Raw genomic sequence first — 5998 nt, 5'->3', positions numbered from 1 at the left:
TGCTTGTGGACTTCTCCCCACTCCCTGCCATTGCCAGGCCACCAATACTTGAAAGGCAGTAACACGGGGAGGCGAGTATGAGCTCTGAGTATGAGTATGAGCTCTGTCCAGACTGGCTGGTGTTATCTAGCCCCTGCCCATCATTTTTCTCATCTATAACATGGTGATGATAATAATAGTACACACTCCACAGGGTTGTCATGCAAATAACATGTTACTACGTGTCAAGTGCTTACAAGTGTAAGCACACAGCATGTGTCCAACTCACATAACTTGTTGCCGTGTGTCACATCAAATATTTGCTTGTTACTTCATTGACTTTCTGTCTCCCCACCAGATTATAAATTTCATGAGCAGGGACTTTTTTACAGCTGGGTGCAGTATTCTCAAGGCTCAGAATAGTTGCTAGCACACAGTAGGTACTTACTAAATATTTGTGTACTGCATACCTGACAGTTAATCTTATACTTGGCTTGAATTATTTTAAGAGCCTCCTTCCTGGTCTCCCTTCTTCCAGCCTCTATATCCCTCCAATCCTTTTGCTCTTACTCAAAAGGTCAGGGTTTTGTTGTATTAAAGCCTTCAGCTGATGGGGCGAGGCCACATGCTGTGGAGATTAGGGAAGGCAGTCTGCTTTACTCAGTCTACAGATTCAAATGTTAACCTCGTGCAGAAACACCCTCACAGAAACACACCGAATAATGTTTGACCGGGTTTTAGACAGTCTTTTTAAAGTCAATGCTGACCTTTGAGTTAGATGCTGATGATTCTGGAGTGGATTCATGTCTTGTTTTTTATATAGTCAATGACACCGCTACAGTTCTCAGGGTGGATGGTAAATGCAGAGAAGCATTTGCGCATGTTACCATTTCATCATTAACTTTCTTGAAAAAGAGAAAGTCAAGATCTTTACATTTTCATTACTTATGCACTTGCCTTTTTTGTCAGACTCATTGCTTCTAAGGGTCGTTGAAAAGTGACAACGCGATTGCAAACACTATGATAAATAACTGTAGGTTTACACCACTCAGTAAGTGGCAAGGTTGCTCTGACTACTGCCTGTGAGCCCTTCAGCAAGACTCCTGCCTTTGAGGTCCCGCATGTCGCGAATACGCCCTTCGCCTGTCACTCCCCGTCCCCCACTGGCTCTCCAGTGGCCTTGTGGCCTTATGCCTCTTGCAGGCCACAGAATCACCGACCGGATCAGCAACACTGAGTCTGTCCCTTTGCACCACCCCAGCCGGGGGGAGTCAGCTCTCCTGAGTTGCTTGTGTCCGCGAGCATTTCAGCATCCCCGGGAGAGCCGCAAACCCTGTCCTTGAGAGGGTTACCCTGAGACAGGAAAGGCCGGGAAGGAGTGGCAGGTCAGCCCTCGTCATCTTCCGGATTTAGCCTCAAGTTTACTGAAAACTTGCTCACTGCACACGTGACTCACACACCAAGAAGCTGGCAGGGGAATGTAAATTGATACAGCCACTATGGAGAACAGTATGGAGGTTCTTTAAAAAACTAAAAATAAAACTATCATATGACCCAGCAATCCCACTACTGGGCATATACCCTGAGAAAAGCATAATTCAAAAAGAGTCATGTACCACAGTGCTCACTGCAGCTCTATTTACAATAGCCAGGACATGGAAGCAACCTAAGTGTCCATCAACAGATGAATGGATAAAGAAGATGTGGCACATATACACAGTGGAATATTACTGAGCCATAAAAAGGAACGAAATGGGGTCATTTGTAGAAACGTGGATGGACCTAGAGACTGCCATACAGAGTGAAGTAAGTCAGAAAGAGAAAAACAAATATTGTATATTAATGCATATATGTGGAATCTAAAAAATAAATGGTTCTGATGAACCTAGGGGCAGGACAGGAATAAAGATGCAGACGTAGAGAATGGACTTGAGGACACGGGGAGGGGGAATCGTAAGCTGGGACGAAGTGAGAGAGTGGCATGGACATATATACACTACCAAAGGTAAAATAGATAGCTAGTGGGAAGCTGCTGCATAGCACAGGGAGATCAGCTCGGGGCTTTGTGACCACCTAGAGGGGTGGGATAGGGAGGGTGGGAGGGAGACACAAGAGGGAGGAGATATGGGGATATATGTATATGTATAGCTGATTCACTTTGTTATAAAGCAGAAACTAACACACCATTGTAAAGCAATTATACTCCAATAAAGATGTTAAAAAAAAACAAAAGAAGCTGGCAGGAGCTGGAAGCCCAAGTGGAAGGGCACCAGTCGCATCCTGGCTTCTTTTAGAGCCATTCTTTTTTTTTTTTTTTTGTGGTACACGGGCCTCTCACTGTTGTGGCCTCTCCCGTTGCGGAGCACAGGCTCCGGACGCGCAGGCTCAGCGGCCATGGCTCACGGGCCCAGCCGCTCCGCGGCATGTGGGATCTTCCCAGGCCGGGGCACGAACCCGTGTCCCCTGCATCGGCAGGCGGACTCTCAACCACTGCGCCACCAGGGAAGCCCTAGAGCAATCCTTATTAACACTCCATTAAACAATGACAAACCAGGCAGGACTCCAGGACAAAAGAGGTCAGCCAGGACTGTCCCGGACAAACCAGAGCGTGCGGTCGCCTCACTTATGGGGCGCTTTATCCTCGGGCTCTAGGGGATGCTCCAACCTCAGCCGCAGTTAGGGGTGGTGTGTGCGTCCAGGCCTTGCACGAGCGTGCGGCACAGGTGGGAACAGCAGACTTGGGGTCCTCCACGAGTTACTGCAAGAGGCTGCTCACTCCTGCTTCCTCAGGGCAGTGAGAGGGAGGGTTTTCCCAGTAGGACCATCCATTCTGTGGCCTTACTTTGATGTAGAAATCCCGGCTCTAGCTCCCGAGGTCTCCACTCCCGTCCCCGAGGATGCCTTGGAATCCGCTCATCGCGGTGACTTTCCTCCTCATCTCTGGCCCCTTGTGACCTCTCTGTTCCCCCCTCCTTCACTAATGTAACTCAGCTACACGTGAAGTAGATATTTGACAAGTACTGTAACCAGGACGTTTGCGTGTTTGAGAACGAGCTGGAGGAGGGCGGCTTCCTAAGCCTGCTCGGGCCCCGCGCCTGAAAGCCAGCATTTCCAAAGGCGCTTGGTCTGCCCTTGGGTTGGAAGGGCCTTGGGGTTCTGTGGGGTGTCTTTCTCTCGGATGCCCAGCCCCCAGCCTCCTGTGCTTGGCCTTGAGCAGATGACACCAAGTGACTGTGGCAGCCAGCCGGGTATGAGGGGCATTTATCTCTCTTGCTAAGTGGGGCAATCTTCTCAAGGGCAGAGGCTTCCAGCACAGGGCCAGGCCGAGCCCCTGGAGGGTTCCACGGGGAAGGGCAGGATGGGAGGGTCTCCCTCTTCCATCACAGGTAGAGCCTGCAGCTGTGCTCTAGGCCCTGGCAGGAGGAAGGGAGCGTTACACCTGAGAAGTTTGATAAGCTTCCCAACACCCCTGTGGACAGAGGAGGGAGGCTCAGGGTTTTCTTACATTTTTTATTCATTCACTCTTCCTCCCTCCCTCCCTCTCTCTCTCTCTTTCTTTCCTCCCTCCTTCCTTCCTTCCTTCCTTTCTTTTTCTTTCTTTCTTTCTTTCTTTCTTTCTTTCTTTCTTTCTTTCTTTCTTTCTTTCTTTCTTTCTCTCTTTCTCTCTTTCTCTCTCTGTTTCTCTGTTTCTCTCTTTCTCTCTCTCTCTCTCTTTCTTTCTTTCTTTCCTCCCCCAAACACTTTGTAACCTCTGCACGTACTATGTGGCTGAAACCCTCACTCTGACCCTACCCAACCCTCCCAGGGGGAGGGGCAGCGCTGCCCCTGAGGGTGAAGGCAGGGTCCGGGGTGCAAGCAGTGTGGACACGAGGCTGCAGGAGCCCCCTTCCTCCTCTCAGCCCCCGCAGTGCCCACCCCACCGCTGGCAGCTTGGCTGGTCCTAGGAGGAGGATCCTGGCCAGGCCAGTGGTCCACCATGGGGTAGCGACCTGGGGCTCCCACGGCAGGAGTCCTCCCGGGGAAGGTCCGGGTCCAGTGGGGAGGACAGCGCCCCTAGTCCGCTGCCCACACAGCTCACTCTCCTAGTGAACTGAGTCTGAAAGCACCCAGAGCCTCAGGGGTCTCTCTGGGCACCGGCAGGGCAAGGCTGGGACATGGATGTGGACGAGGCTGTGGACAGCATGGTTGAGGCTCCCGCAACCTGGCAGAAAGACAGGGCAGGAGGGAGCTGTGGACCCCTTTACATGTCAGTGACCCAGCCCAGCGTCAGCCAGGACTTCCAGTGGCTTCTGGGCACTAGAGCAGTGTTCCCAGCCCAGCTGGTTCCCAGGCTGGCCAGGGCGCCCAAGTCTCTCTTGCTCTAGATGGGGGTCCTCCAGCATATGGCCTGAGCTGGAGGGGTACCCACTTTCCCCCTCCACCTCCTCCAAACACACACACACACACACACACACACACACACACACCCACACCCACACACACCCACCACACACACAGGCTGGGATCCTGGTCAGGCCTGGACCGTAGTGGTTTCAGCCACACGGTAGACATGAATGTTGAAAAATGCTTGTGGAGTGAAGGATGAATCCATGAATGAACGAATGAATGAAAACATTTAAGGAAAACCTGGATCCTCCTTCCTCTGTCCAAAGAGATATGGGGAAGCCTAGCACACTTCTCAGGTACGGAGCACTCTCTCTGCAGCAGCAAGGTAAGGTGGGCAGAAGAGTCGGGATTAGCTCTCTCAGAGGGGTCCCCTTCCTAGCCGGGGGTCCCCTGTCTCCCGGACTTCTTTCGGAGGCTCCAGGGCTGCTGACATGCCCGCTCCAGGGCTCCCTCGACCTAAATCCAGCCTGGCCTCCAAAAGCAGACCAACTCTGCCTGCAAACATGTAAACCCAGGCACACCTTAGGGGCAAGACCCAGGGAGCAGCGGTGGCCCTGGAGAGCTGGGTGTGAGGGATGGGAGTCCTGCACAGTGGCCTGGCCCGGCGTGAGCAAGGACCACGCAGCAGACGGCCGAGGAGACAGAGTGGGTCTCTGGCCCGGCGAGAGGCAGCGAGGGGTCCCATCCTTTCTGCCCTGATCTCAGGGGCAACAGTCACCTGTCAGCTATATAGCTGCATTACCAAGCCAACAAACACAGGGTTTGTGAAGCTCTTTGCACGAGGCCAGGGCTGCAGGGGAAGAAGCACAGATAAGGGTCCCACGGCCTGAGCTCCAGTCCTGATGCTTTCACTGCCTCACTCTACAGCTTTGAGGAGGTACTCAGCCCCCTCGAACCTTGAACCCCTTGAAAACCGAGAAGAGCCGGCCGTGCTTCGTCTCTCCCTTAGAATGTTAACGTGGGAGAGGGGCCTTCCACACTAGCCAGCAGGCCTCCCACTTGACAGGAGAGAGACCTGGGCTCAGAGATGAAGGGACACGAGCAAGGTCACGCAGCCGACCAGCGGCAGAGCTGGGTTCAACGCCAGGTCTCTGACATCTAGGATGACACCTGTTCCTCTGCTTCCGGCTAAACGACGTGGATTCACACAGAAGGAAGAGTATCGCGGGGCGTGGGCTCTGCGTCCCCCAGCAGGAGACCCGGCAGGCAGGCTGCACGCGACAGATCGCCTTGTACAAACCTCAGGGAGGAAGGAGTCCCAGCACCTGTTTCCACCCACTGTGCTGGCTGCAGGTCCTCCCTGGCCTCCGGTGTTGCCCTCCCTCTCACCTGCTGAAACCCTCTGGGGGCTGTTCTGTCGTCCGTGTCTGAGCTCAGGCTTACTCAATGATGTTTGCCTGGGCTTACAGGACAGCCCTCTCCTCCACGCAAGGAAAATCCATTTGGGTTGGACTTTCACGGGGTATAAGATGGTTTCCAGCAAGAAGATAGAGAAAATATGATGAGCGTTGTTTTATTTCTTTGAATTGCTAGAAACCTCTGATCTTTGGGGCGCTGAGCACACCACATAATCCTTTTCTATCATCAGTGGCTCTTCCTCAATCAGTCTTCAGACCGTGGTCGCCGGGGCCTT

The sequence above is a fragment of the Globicephala melas genome, chromosome 6 (assembly GCF_963455315.2).
Source record: "Globicephala melas chromosome 6, mGloMel1.2, whole genome shotgun sequence".
In the NCBI taxonomy this organism is placed as follows: Eukaryota; Metazoa; Chordata; class Mammalia; order Artiodactyla; family Delphinidae; genus Globicephala; species Globicephala melas.
The sequence above is the reverse complement of the archived record's forward strand: the minus strand, read 5'-3'. Positions refer to the sequence as shown.